At 37.1% G+C, this 13,469-nt stretch overlaps 1 protein-coding gene across 2 annotated transcripts in view; it reads right to left on the bottom strand.

Moving 5' to 3' along the window:
• The window catches only part of LOC127655636 (beta-1,4-galactosyltransferase 3-like), a 38,028-nt gene extending 24,952 nt beyond the window's left edge, over positions 1 to 13,076 (bottom strand). For both annotated transcript variants that reach the window (XM_052143533.1, XM_052143534.1), the window contains exon 1: positions 12,957 to 13,076. The gene's annotated coding sequence lies outside the window, so the exon portion shown is untranslated. The remainder of the gene's footprint in view (positions 1 to 12,956) is intronic.
• Between the last annotated feature and the right edge of the window lie 393 nt (positions 13,077 to 13,469).

The following is a 13,469-nucleotide window of genomic DNA, read 5'->3' as shown; positions in this document are numbered from 1 at the left end:
ATTGATAAAATTAATCCTGGATAACTGTGCAGTGTATTTCTTCAATGGCATTGGTAACTTATAAATATAGTGTACGAATGATGTATGGCCCAATGAAATCAATGTAATTAATTTTTTCAGTTTAATTAAGTTACATTTTTCCACAAATTCCATGTTTTTCCTTTTATTTTTCCTGAATTCTGAGTTTTAAAGTTAAATTACATTTTATCGTTAAAATAAACTAATTAAATGAATTCATAGAATTGTAATCAAATGAGATCAGAATAAATGAGAACCAAAACACATCATTGGAGTTTGCTTTTTTTATTTTTTATTTTTTTTGGTAAAATACAGAGCTGCACACAAAAGCACCACAGTTTTAATGAAAGCAGGTTTGATAAAACTCTTGCTTGTGATATATTTTTAAATATAATGTAATTATTATTCATATATTATTATTGTTATCACTACTACTACTCCATTTTACTGTATACAGAAGCAATACATTTCTGTCCCATTTTTTAAATTTCACACATCTAGTTAAATGGAGATCGTTGATGTGATGTTTTTGATGACTTCTTACCTCCGGAAAAGCTATTTGCTGTATGGTCTAATGTGCTTATTAAACCGCTAAAGGCTATGATTTAATTATATAAACATATAATCTGTGCTGCTCTTCACAGTGAATTGCTCTGCTCTTTGTCATTAAAACAAACACAGAGCACACGAGATGTTAATAATGGCTCCACTGGCTCCCACGTAATTCGAACCATGATCACACAATGTCAAAGTCTATCATTTTATTCTTAGGGGGGATTAAGATGTCGTTAAGAAAATATTTGAGAACTTTTCAATAATTATACTCAGGAACATTCTTAAGAACTTTATCGTGAATTCGGCCCCAGAAACTTCCATGGCTTCCACTTCCAGATGGCTTCCACTCTATGGTGACAGCAAATACACAAGCCAATGCCTGTTGGGGCTAACTAATCCTAGAACAAACAGCCATCTAGTTGAGGAAGTCCCTTTTTACATAAGAACAAAACAGATGGATGCCAAATATCTAGATGAGAACACACACTGATTAGCCAAAACATTATGACCACCTGCCTAATGTGATGTTGGTTTTCGCATGCCATCAAAACAGTGTCGACCCACCAAGGAATGAACTCTACAAGACCTATGAACCACAGGTGTCCTGTGGTACCTGTGTTACGTCCAGAGACGTATTCAAATGGTTGGTTTTAAATGTGTTTTATTGAATGTGTTTTTATGTGCTTTTTCCTGTGTTTCTTCCTGTTTTCCCTTTGGCTCCTCCTACTCCATCTCAGGTAGCTGATTGTCTTCAGCTGTGCCTGCTTACCAGCCCAGGCAGTAGTAGCATAAAAGCAGAGAAGAAACAGCCCAGAGAGAGAGAAATGTTGCCACAAGAGCTTTCTCCAGAGCATTGTCTTTGTCCTGCCTAGCTTGTTGTAACAGATTATAAATTAGTTGTGAACACGATAACTGCCTAACGTTCTACTTTAGGTATTGTATCCCTATCTTTGTTTGACTGTTGTAAGTGTCTAACCGGTATTACATGTGTTTATTTGGAAGCTGTAGGGAGGTAGGTGCCATTTTTGTTGTACTCCGTTTTTTCCTGTTTTGAGGCCAGGAAGGGAGCTAGATTAATATTGTGTTATTTATTTTCTTTTCTTTGTAGGGTGATAAGAGGTTTACTACTACAGTTAGGTTTGTTTGTTTGTTATTTTGGCCTTGCCCTCTCCTGAATCCATTGCTTCCCTTTTCTTGTTTACTAATAATACCTTGTCCTTATTTCTGTAATATAATAAAGACCTTACCAGTAATTTGTTTGATTGTGGTGCTGTGGCAGGGCTCAGACTAATACTCTTTAAACTTGTAGTCTTTGTTGCGTCCATTTATACCCCAAGACTTCTTTTGGGACATAACACCTGGCACCAAGATATTAGCAGCAGATCCTCCAAGTCCTGTAAGTTGTGAAGTGGAGCTGGCGTGGATCTCCAGCACATCTCACAGATGTGCAATCGGATTGAGATCTGGGGAATTTGGAGGCCAGGGTAAAACCTTGAACTCTTCATCATGTCCTCAAACCATTCCCGAACAATATGTGCAGTGTGGCAGGGTGCATTTCCCTGCTGAAAGAGGTCACTGCCATCAGGTACCATTGCCATGAAGGGGTGTATCAGGACTGCAATGAGCTTTAGGTAGGTGGCACGTGTCAAATTGACATCCACATGAATGGCCGGACCCAGGGATTTTCCAACAAAAAATTGCCCAGAGCATTACACTCGCTCCACCAGCTTGTCCTCTTTCTACAGTTCATCCTGGTGCCATCACTTCAAGTAAAGGGCACACACGTACACAACCGTCCACTTAATGTTAAATAAAAAACCGTGACTCAGACCAGGTGAGGTCCACTGATCCAAAGTCCAGTTTCAACACTCACGTGCCAATTTTAGGTGCTTTTGACAGTGGACAGGGTTTACCATGGGCACTCTGACTGGTCACTGGTTACGCAGTCCCATCCGCAACAGGGTACGATGCACTGAGTTGTTATACACTTTCCTCCCGTAACCATCATTAACATTTTCTGTAACTTGTGCCTTCTGTTGGTTCGAACCAGACGGGATAGCCTTTGTTGCCTCGTGCATCGATGAGACATGGGCGCCCAATACCCTGTCGCCAGATTGGGGTTTGTGCCACCTCGGTAGGTACTCACCACTGCTGACTGGGATTACCCCACAAGCCTTGCAGTTTCAGAGATGCTCTGACCCAGTCATCTGGCCATAACAAATTGGCCCTTGTCAAAGTAGCTCAGGTCTATATTCCCACCCATTTCTTCTGCATCCAACACTTTGACTACGAGAACGGATTGCTCGCTTTCAATCTAAATGTACCTAGACCTTGGTATGTGGCCTTTTTAGGAGATGATCAACGTTATTCGCTTCACCTGTGAGCAGTCATAATGTTTTGGCTCCTCAGTGTTTTTAAAATGAAACACAGGTGTCCTGTAAACATTAAAAAGGCCCCAAGAACCTTGAATCTAGACTTTTTAAAATGACTAAATCTGACAACAGTGTTCCTACACAGTCAAAAATCTTAAATGATTGCACTCACAAAAAGCAATTTTTTGCTGCTGAAATATTTGCTGAATACGATCATAACTACAAAACGTTATAGGGCCCATTGAAAAAATAAGGTTCTCTGAAGTGATCCAAATTTAATCAGGTACAGTCCATATTGGTTTCACAAATCTTTACATTTTCTACCAAAAATTTATTTAATGACTGTAGAAATGTCATGTGGTGTAACCCTAAAGTAAAATGTAATAAAATAGGCTTTCCTTTCACCTTGAATAATGACAGTGTATGCAGGTCTAAAGGTGTCCTCTCTGTTTTATGATTTTTGTCACATGACACAAAAAAAAGCTACTGATATTGGTTACACCACATAATTTTGATTTGGTCAAAGTTAAAGCATTAATCATATTTTAAAAGAAAAAACTTTAAGAAATAATAATAAAACAGTATTCTGCACTACTTATGGCAACATATCTTTTTTCAAGAATTTCATCCTTAACCCTTAAATGCATGGGTATTTCACCCACAGTCTTGCACTGTTACACTCTTAAGCCAGGTGTACATGGTGCGAGAGGTTGTGAGCCCCTGCACACATGACAATCTATTTTATCAGATAATCATACAGGTGCAACCATACACGACACAACTTTATGTCCTGGCAAATTCCAGAGCAATCGCATTCATTTTCGTGCCATTTATCAGTTTAAGACATAAAGCCAGGGGACATTGCTTTAATTCCTCGTAGCTTGTGATTTAGAAATGAAAGAAAAGAATTTCATGGACAGAGGCTGCATTAGCTGAAAACTCATCTCTAGATTTAAAAGAAATTAAATAATAAATATTTTGGATGAATTATTACAAATGCTGTCCAAAATTTCAGATTTCAAAGGGAGGCTGTGTGGTTTTATGACTGCATACATCAATCATAATGTCAGTGTGTTGCTGCTGCCAGTTACTGAATGATAATAAAGTGCACAAAATGTACAATATTAAAAAGTGTGGAAAATTCATGCACCGGTTCAAGTTGGTTATGCTTGGATATAAATTAAGCACAAACATGAAATTTTGTGCAGAATTCTGTGTAATTTTAGTGGAGTAGACTACCTGAACTATTCAGCTTTAGATGTAGGCTACATCCTTCTCATCTGTGTCACTGCTTGCATGCTGATAGCAGACATTCAGTAGAAAATCGGTGATATCTTGTCCATGTAAATGTACTTTAAAGTTGCACATAGCCAAGTTGAAAAATCTTGTTTTAGTGCAGCGGTTGATTGACAGGTAGAACTTTCAACCTAGAAGTCCTTGGTGTCACCAGACACTCGCTTAGGGAGTTAAAAAATTAATCACACATCCACTATCGTGTGCATATACAATTATTACAGATGCTATATCCCCCTAAATCAAGCCCTAGAATTGAAACGAATGCTAGTAGGATGAATAAAAATGGTCCATGACAGAAATGTAAAAACTCAGAGTGATAGTGTGGAACTGGGCAGAATGCTTGTACGTGCTCATTGCCAACCTGGATACAAAAAAAAATGATATTCTATAAAGAACGTTGTCTTACTATTAATGATTTTTATTTGACTAAATAATTGCAAAAAATTAGGGCTGTCGATTTAAAGCGTTAATTCAGTGCGATTAATTTTACAAAAAATAATGCGTTAAAATTTTTTACACAATTAATCGCATGCCTGCGGACCATAATAAGAAAGATTCCTGAGAAATGCAAGCTTGTAGTACCACCGGTTTACTCCAGAGGGCAGTATGTGAAACTTCAGCTTTATGGACAATGCACAGTTTATATAGTGAAACAACCCTTCAGCAGCACAACACAAACATGCGTTATGTTCTTGCGTTCAAAACACTTGGAGCGCAAATGCGAACTATGGGATCTCAAGATGTGTTTAAAGATTGAGTATTAAACTATATTTAACTTGACACAGTAACCTAAACATTTTATGTTTATGACGCAACGCACCAGAGACGCTACACAAGCATGTCTGACGAAGGTGTAAATCTCAAACTGACTGACCAATTCAAAATGGAAAAGACAATTTCTACCACAGTTTCACTGTCAATTTCTTGCATGCATATTTTCAATGTAAATTTCCTGAACACCAAAAGCCATGCATTAAAATAAAAGATTTATTTTATCTAGCCAAGTTTATATGATGATGTGTAAATGTCGCAGATTCTGTCTTCATTAAACTGATTAGAATTTTAGAAAAGTTCTGAAAAAAATCTGTCTTTATTTTCATGCAATACTGTCAATGAGATTTCAACGGTATAATAACCATCCATTTTAAAACCGAGGTGTATATAGTGAAACCTTGAAACAGTTACATCCCTACTGCCTACATGTCAGGAACATTGCGATGATTATTTTTTTAATTAGGTAGATGGGGAGGCATTTTGACTCTCTAGTCAGTCCCCGCTTTACATTAGCGGCACAATGCACGTTGTGTGTGTTTCGCACTTCTGATTTGCCAGGTGTTTCGACTGCACCATTTACACATTAACAGTGGGGGGATGGGGATCAGAATCAGATGACAAGGTGAAATGTGTTTTAATGATAACAATTAATGTATTTATCTTGTAAATACATATACATTCTATTTTCGCTGATATAAGTCAGTAAGTCAATTGTTGTACTTGATCCCATTAAGGGCACCACAGACCTTTGCATGGTCCCCCCTGTCATCTGTACCCTTTGACCCCCCCCTGACGGCAGGCCTGACTAGGGATTTTGTCTACTCATTTTGTACTCTGCCCCTCGAGTACTCAAGTAATTAATCAATTACATGATCATAACTGTATATATTATAACATGTCTGTCAAACGTCTATGGCTGCTGCATTGCAAATTGTTGTTCCAATGTACCATCTATTCATTATTATAGGCTGTTATAAAATGTACAAAAGATTGCATAATTAAAATATAATGCATAATATTTTGGCATTACGTAAAGATTCACTGCCCAACTCTGAAATGAGCACAGCGTGAGTGTGTCTGTCCATATGTTCCTTCAGGTTACCGTAGTAATCGCGAACCAGTTTTTTTAGTGACTGTCTGAACCGTCTATTTTCAAAAAACAGGAGATGCAATAACCATCAGGTTTAAATATGCATGTTAAGTTGAAGTTCAGTTTTGAAGATGGTGCATTGTGTTCCATTTAGCTGTGGTCTGTCTAGCTGTTTGAAACACTCGCCTGCTGTACACTGCCACACGCGCCTGGTGTGTGCGCACGTGTATTTGTCACCAAATATTCGCTCTTGTGAGGAAAGCCGCAATGCTCTGTATTATTGTTGCTGTGATTCATTAAGCATTTCATTCAGCCCAGAGAGTCTAAATTTCCACCTTTGAACTGGGGAAAGTGCAAAGGAATGACACTTTATATCGGACATCTAACTTGGAAACCTGTGTGGAAATCTGCATTAATTTTGTCAAGATACAGGTGTGTTTTATGTCATGCAGGGTAGGGAGGTTTACAGTCAGTGACAAACACTTTATTAAATAATATCCATTAATGAGTCAGGGTTCTTAAATGAAATGATAATAAAACATGTTTAACAAACGTTTTGAAGAGACAGGTTCAAAACACAGTTAATTATCCTCTCTTTGTTTTGATGATCGTAACGATAGCATTGCAGTGTCTTATAAGTTTGTTTGCTATGTGACGTCTCTGATAATCAACGAACCCCTAAAAATCACAACGTAATCAATCTCAATTTAAAATACGATCCCTCTTTGCTGTCAGGTAATTGTCACTGGATTTCGAATTAAGTGAAATGTCACATCCTGCTATCATCGTTTTCATGAACGATCATTGCTGCCACGTCAGATTACCGGAGTACTTGTGCCCATCCCTGTGTACGCCTGCCTTTACATATTCGTGTCTTTAGAAACAACACCTCAACGGACCCATTTTGTACTTTGTGGTTTCTACACCACAAAACTACGGGGACAGCAAATTCCTGAGTGCAAGCAAGACAACCTGCTGCTTGGATCTGTTACCAAGCAATAAGTTCCTGGGGGACCGAAAACTTCGAACCCATTAAAAAAAAAGAAAAAAGTGTCTCACACAGGAAAACAAAGCACAGCAATTGTGCAAAACATAGACACCAGCCATCAGCAGTAACTACCACTTTTTCCTTTTCTAAATGCATTCTAGACTGATCAAATTAAACATGAATGATGAAAATAATCTAAATTAATGATTCACACTGAAAGGCTGAAATTCTGTTTGATCCTCAAGCGGTTCATAGATCACCTCAAAAGCAGCACAAAGGCATCAGCACTCTTATCGCAGTATACTGTAAATCAGCTCTTCCCTTCATGTTCAAAGAGCTTGCAATCTTATTGCTTTCTCATGAAGATTTCGATAAAGTTTATAAAAAGAGCCACTTTTTTCACTGTGAAACTTAAACTGTTCTGGCAAATGCAGAGCTGCAGCCATATGAAAAACCATTTATAGATTGCAAATCTGATGAATTTGCATGTCAGTGGTAAAACCAGTCCTGAACATCGGTAGATTTACATTTCACATTTATTCATTTGGCAGATGCTTTTATCCAAAGCGACTTACAAAAGAGGAAAACATAAGCGAATCATATTAAGGAGACAGTGGTACAAAAGTGCCATATTACAAAGTTTTACTAGCATCAGAATAGTATTCAAAACAGATTAAAGTGCAACAAGAATTTATTTATTTATTTTTTAGTGACTGGTTAAGTGAAGACAGAGAGCGAGTCAGCTTCACGAATGGAGTTAGGAAGGTAATTCCACCAACGTGGTATGATGATGCTGAATGTCCGGAAAAATGTTTTGGTGCATCTTTGTGTTGGTACAACAAGGCGACGTTCCTTAGCCGACCGCAGGCTTCTAGTGGGCGTGTAGCTCTGCAGAAATTATTTTAGGTATGTTGGAGCAGACCCAGTGACTGTTCTGTATGCCAACATCAGAGCCTTTAATTTGATACGCTCATCAACCGGCAGCCAGTGGAGAGAGACAAGGAGTGGGGTAACGTGCTCTCTTTGGTTCATTAAAGACCAGACGTGCTGCATTCTGGATAATTTGCAGAGGTCTAATTGCACATACAGGGAGGCCTGCAATGAGAGCATTACAGTAGTCCAGTCTAGTTATGACAAGTGACTGAACAAGCAGTTGTGTGGCAGAGAGGAAGGGTCTTATCTTCCTGATATTGTAGTGTAAATCTACATGTCCTTGCGGTCTTTGAGATGTAATCTGCATAATTTTGTATGTTATTGATTGTTACCCCTAGATTTCTGACCATTTTGGAAGGCATTACTGTAGTTGCACCCAGCTGCACGGTGATGTTGTGTTCAACAGCAGGGTTGGCTGGAAAGACAAAGCGTTCGGTCTTGGCAGGGTTAAGTTGCAGGTGGCGTTCCTTAATCCAGGCCGAGATTCGAGCAGTGAGATTCGGTACTGATAGTAAAATAAGTAGATATTATAATATGTAAATACTGATAGACACTTCCCTCTAACGTAAACCAGGAATAGAAGTGTTTAAGCAATTATTTGATTGATTTGTTTTTATACAAGTAGATTTGAACATAAAAGAGCTGCCCTAGAAGAAATGTTATTATTTTAAGCTGAAAGTAATCCTGTAAACAGATGACAATAACATAACCAACCTCTTAGGTATTGATGTTTATCCGACCTGAATTGTAAAACCTGTTATTTTGCCTTTCCTCGCAGCTGTGTGATATTATGTTACACAAGGTTGAGAAAACAAAGAACAGACTGAATTGCCTAAAAGAAAGAAACCAGTACCAATAAACTCAAGATATTGTAGTGAACAACCATTGTTAACTACTAAAATAACATGCTACATGCATTCTAGACTAATCAAATTAAACAAATTATGAAAATAGTTTAATTAATGAATCACACTGAAAGGCTGAAATTCAGTTTGATCCTAGTCATGCATTTAGTATGTTATTCAAATGTTATTTTTGTAGTTAACCATGGTTGTTTAGTAAAATATCTTGAGTTTACTCGGTACTGGTATCTTTCCTTCAGGCAATTCAGTCTGTTATTTGTTTTCTCAATGTTGCGTAACGTAATATCACACAGCTGCGAGGAAAGGTAAAATAACGGGTTTAACAATTCAGTTCGGATAAACATCAATACCTAAGAGATGGTACAAAGTAACATTTAACCCTTGTGCTTCAATTTCAGTAACTCAGAGTTTCTTAGAGGTCAAAAATGTCAGAGTAAAAACTGGCATAATAATATTATAAATTACTATTATTTTCCACTTTCAATTAGTTAATTTGTTTTAACCAACATCAGTCCTGATCATGCTACCAAATATTCATACATTTTCAGGATTTTAACCCTTTAAATGCCCATTTGTTTATATAATGGCATTTAAAGAGACTCGGCACATACATCCATCACAAATGGATCTAAAAACAAATGACTAAATAGTGTCAAATTTTCAAAATATTTTCAAGACAATTAGAAAATAATAGAATAAAATATGTTTTGATACAGTATATGTTGATGCTTTATTTTTCATTTATCAAAGAGAAAATGCAAAAAACTCAGGACAAACCTAGAACAGGATTCATTAATAAAATATATTGGGCTGCACATAACACATAAGATACACAAGTATTTCTTCAGGCACTTTGAGTCAAAATAGATGCACAAATTACAAAATTTCAGTAATACACCCAAATGGCAATAGTCATATCATACTGTTCATGTGTTGTACTTGCTTTAGTTTACTTTTATGTTGTTTCTTCATCAAATAGCAATGTCAAATGTAAATCAAGTCAATCACTGGCACAACATCGCCACCTTTTCACCATTGATGCAAACAAAATCAATGTGATATAGCATTTATTTGTATGAATATAGTACTAATTTCTCTTGAAATAAAGATATCTTGTGGTAGTAAACTTATATAGATATGAAATGATAAAAACAAAATGGAAGTGCAAAAAAAAAAAAGAAAGAAACGACTCTAATGACCCGTATACACTTTGGTACTTAAACTATTATAAAAAATAGTTGTGTTCCATTATATTATTTTTGTGAGTGTGTGTCTGTGTGAGTTTTGTTGCTAAATACTTTGTTGATTTATTGTTTATGTGTCATTATTAATTTACTATCAGACCACGGGGGGTAGGGGGTTTGGAGGGAAGGGTTTAATTTCATATAATTTGATTCCGTATTTCCTGTCATGTTTATTTAATCTGGAATTAAACTGGAATCAATAAAAACTGTTAATAACAAAAAGTATAAATTAATTCTCAACTGACATACTTCCTTCAACCTTGATGGTCTGAAATGAGAGCGCTGATGTAAAACAACACCTCAACTGACCCATTTTGAACTTTGCAGTTTCTACACCATACAACTACGGGGACAGCAAAGCCCTGAGTGCAAGCAAGACAACCTGCTGCTTGGATCTGTAACCAAGCGATAATATCCTGGGGGACCAAAAACTTCGAACCCATTAAAAGAAAAAGTGTCTCACAGGAAAACAAAGCACAGCAATTCATTATCAGGAATAGCTGTGCAAAAAGTAGACACACGCAATCAGCAGCTACAACCACGGAGCCTCACAGAACGTGGAGGCTCATGCTACCCTCTGCAAGCCACGCGCAACTTACCACATGCCCCATTGAGAGCGAGAACCACCAATCGCTACAACAATGAGGTTACCCCATGTGACTCTACCCTCCCTAGCAACCGGGCCCATTTGGTTGCTTAAAGAGACCTGGCTGGAGTCACTCAGCACACCCTGGATTTGAACTTGCGACTCCACTTTTTCCTTTTCTAAATGCATTCTAGACTAATCAAATTAAACATAAATGACGAAAATGAGCCTAAATTAATGAATCACACTGCAAGGCTGAAATTCTGTTTGATCCTCAAGCGGTTCATAAATCACCTCAAAAGCAGCACAAAAGCCTCAGCACTCTTATCGCAGTATACTGTAAATCAGCTCTTCCCTTCATGTTCAAAGAGCTTGCATTCTTATTGCTTTCGCTAAAGTTTATAAAGAGCCACATTTAACTTTTTTCACTGTGAAACTTAAACGGTTCTGGCAAATGCAGAGCTGCAGCCATTAGTTATGAAAAACATTTATAGATTGCAAATCTGATGAATTTGCATGTCAGTGGTAAAACCAGTCCTGAACATTGGAACTGATAGTATAATACGTAGATACTTCCCTCTTACTTAAACCAGGAATAGAAATGTTTAAGCAATTCTTTTACTGTTTATTTTATATAAAAGTTGATCTGAACACAAAATAGAGCTGCCCCAGAAGAAATGTTATTATTTTAAGCTGAAAGTAATCCTGTAAACAGATGACAATAACATAACCAACCTCTTAGGTATTGATGTTTATCCGACCTGAATTGTAAAACCTGTTATTTTGCCTTTCCTCGCAGCTGTGTGATATTATGTTACACAAAGTTGAGAAAACAAATAACAGACTGAATTGCCTGAAGGAAAGAAACCAGTACCAATAAACTCAAGATATTGTAGTGAACAACCATTGTTAACTACTAAAATAACATTTGAATAACATGGCAATGACTTTCAAATGGTACAAAGTAACATTTAACCCTTGTGCGTCAATTTCAGTTACTCACATAAAAAACCTGCCATAATAATATTATATATTCATATTATTTTCCACTTTCAATTAGTTCATTTGTTTTAACCAACATCAGTCCTGATCATAGCTACCAAATATTCATTCATTTTCAGGATTTTAACCATTTAAATGCAATTTTGTTTACATAATGCCACTGTTGTTTTTTCACACACACACACACACACACATTTCTCAATACACGCATACATAACACACTCTGACATCCATATCAACACACCCACACAATTGTGGCTGCATCATTTATTAAATTGGCCTGCAGTGCTCTATAATACAGCAAACAGAAAGTAGAAAAAAAGCTTGTATTTGCTCCATAGGCTAAACATGAGCAAAATTGCACCATTTGGTAGAAAATAACACAAATTACAATTTTGAAGAATGAAAAAATTCATTTAAAAATGAAAGCATAATATCAAAGAATTCATGATTCAATTGGGAAATTTTTGTTCTGTAGTTCTTGAGTGTAACTACTTTGTGTACACTGTGTATTATTATAAATGTATTATATGAACTGAGGTACAAATATGAAAATTCATCCAAAAATACACACCTTTGGCAAAATGTATGCCGTTGGCATTAACACAGCCAAACTTATCGAAGAAAAAAAAAAAAAATGAAATGAAAGAGACAAAATTGGTCCCGAAGGTCGCACGAGGGTTAAAACAATACTGTCCTCCATACCTTGTTCTCTCCGCAAATAAATGTAAATGATGTAAATTAAGGTGGAATTGTGCATATGTATTACACTTGCACAAGCCAGCAAACAGTTTTTATTTTTCTTCTGTGTAAACCACATATACATCTGATAGACATGATTATTTATCAGGATAAATACTATAAAAATAGATTCTGTGACGTGTCGTGATTGTTAAACAGCCACAGCTGTTGTCACATCAAACACTGACTGTAATTTCACACTATAGCTGCTGAAGTTGGCTTTACTTATGCTATATGAGTCATTAGAGCGCCTATAACACTTTAGAAAGCAGTTATACCACAAAAATTAGGATTTGTTGTAGTTCTTAACTTGGGAGGAAACGATGCTGAGCCGTCTGTCGTCACATACAGCCAGTGCTGTTAGCTACAGCAGGCTAGCACAACTGGGGCTCCTCACAACCTCACTCACTAACCCTCAAAAAAGGTGGGAAAACTACACCTCAACAAATTCCAATGGACGAGAAAACATTTCAAAAAGACACGTTAGAACTTACCCGATTAATCTCGATCAGTTTGGTGGACTATTTTCTCTTGTATTCCGTTACTTCTCTCTGTTTTTTATGACTTCGACTTGCTCCCCCCCACCCCTCACAGTTGTCCTGACGGAGTTGAAATCGCCCAGCATGCACAGGAAATGATGCGCGCTCACGTTGCCTGTGCTGTGGTTTGCGCGCTCACCGGAGCTCTACCATTCTTTTTTTCCACACGTCAGCCGTCCAAGTTTCATACATCATAAAGGTGTGAACATGGGGGGATTTTTTTTCTTCATGCAAAGAAAATACATTTGTAAACGTGTCAGATGACTTGGCTCCATCATATATTCTAATTTAGTCCTTTAAAACATTAATATGAGTTTTGTCAATGCGATGAATAATTTATTTCTTGGTTGACAATACTGATCACAGTCAGGGGCGTTGCTAGACATAAAGGTATACTGGGACACAGGCCCCCCATTACTCGTATTGCTTTTTGTTCTTTCTTGAAAGACTGCTGCGTGCAAGAATGCA

Source organism: Xyrauchen texanus, chromosome 15 (genome assembly GCF_025860055.1).
Source record: "Xyrauchen texanus isolate HMW12.3.18 chromosome 15, RBS_HiC_50CHRs, whole genome shotgun sequence".
NCBI lineage: Eukaryota > Metazoa > Chordata > Actinopteri > Cypriniformes > Catostomidae > Xyrauchen > Xyrauchen texanus.
Note: the sequence above shows the minus strand (reverse complement) of the source record. Positions and strands in the feature narration are given on the sequence as shown.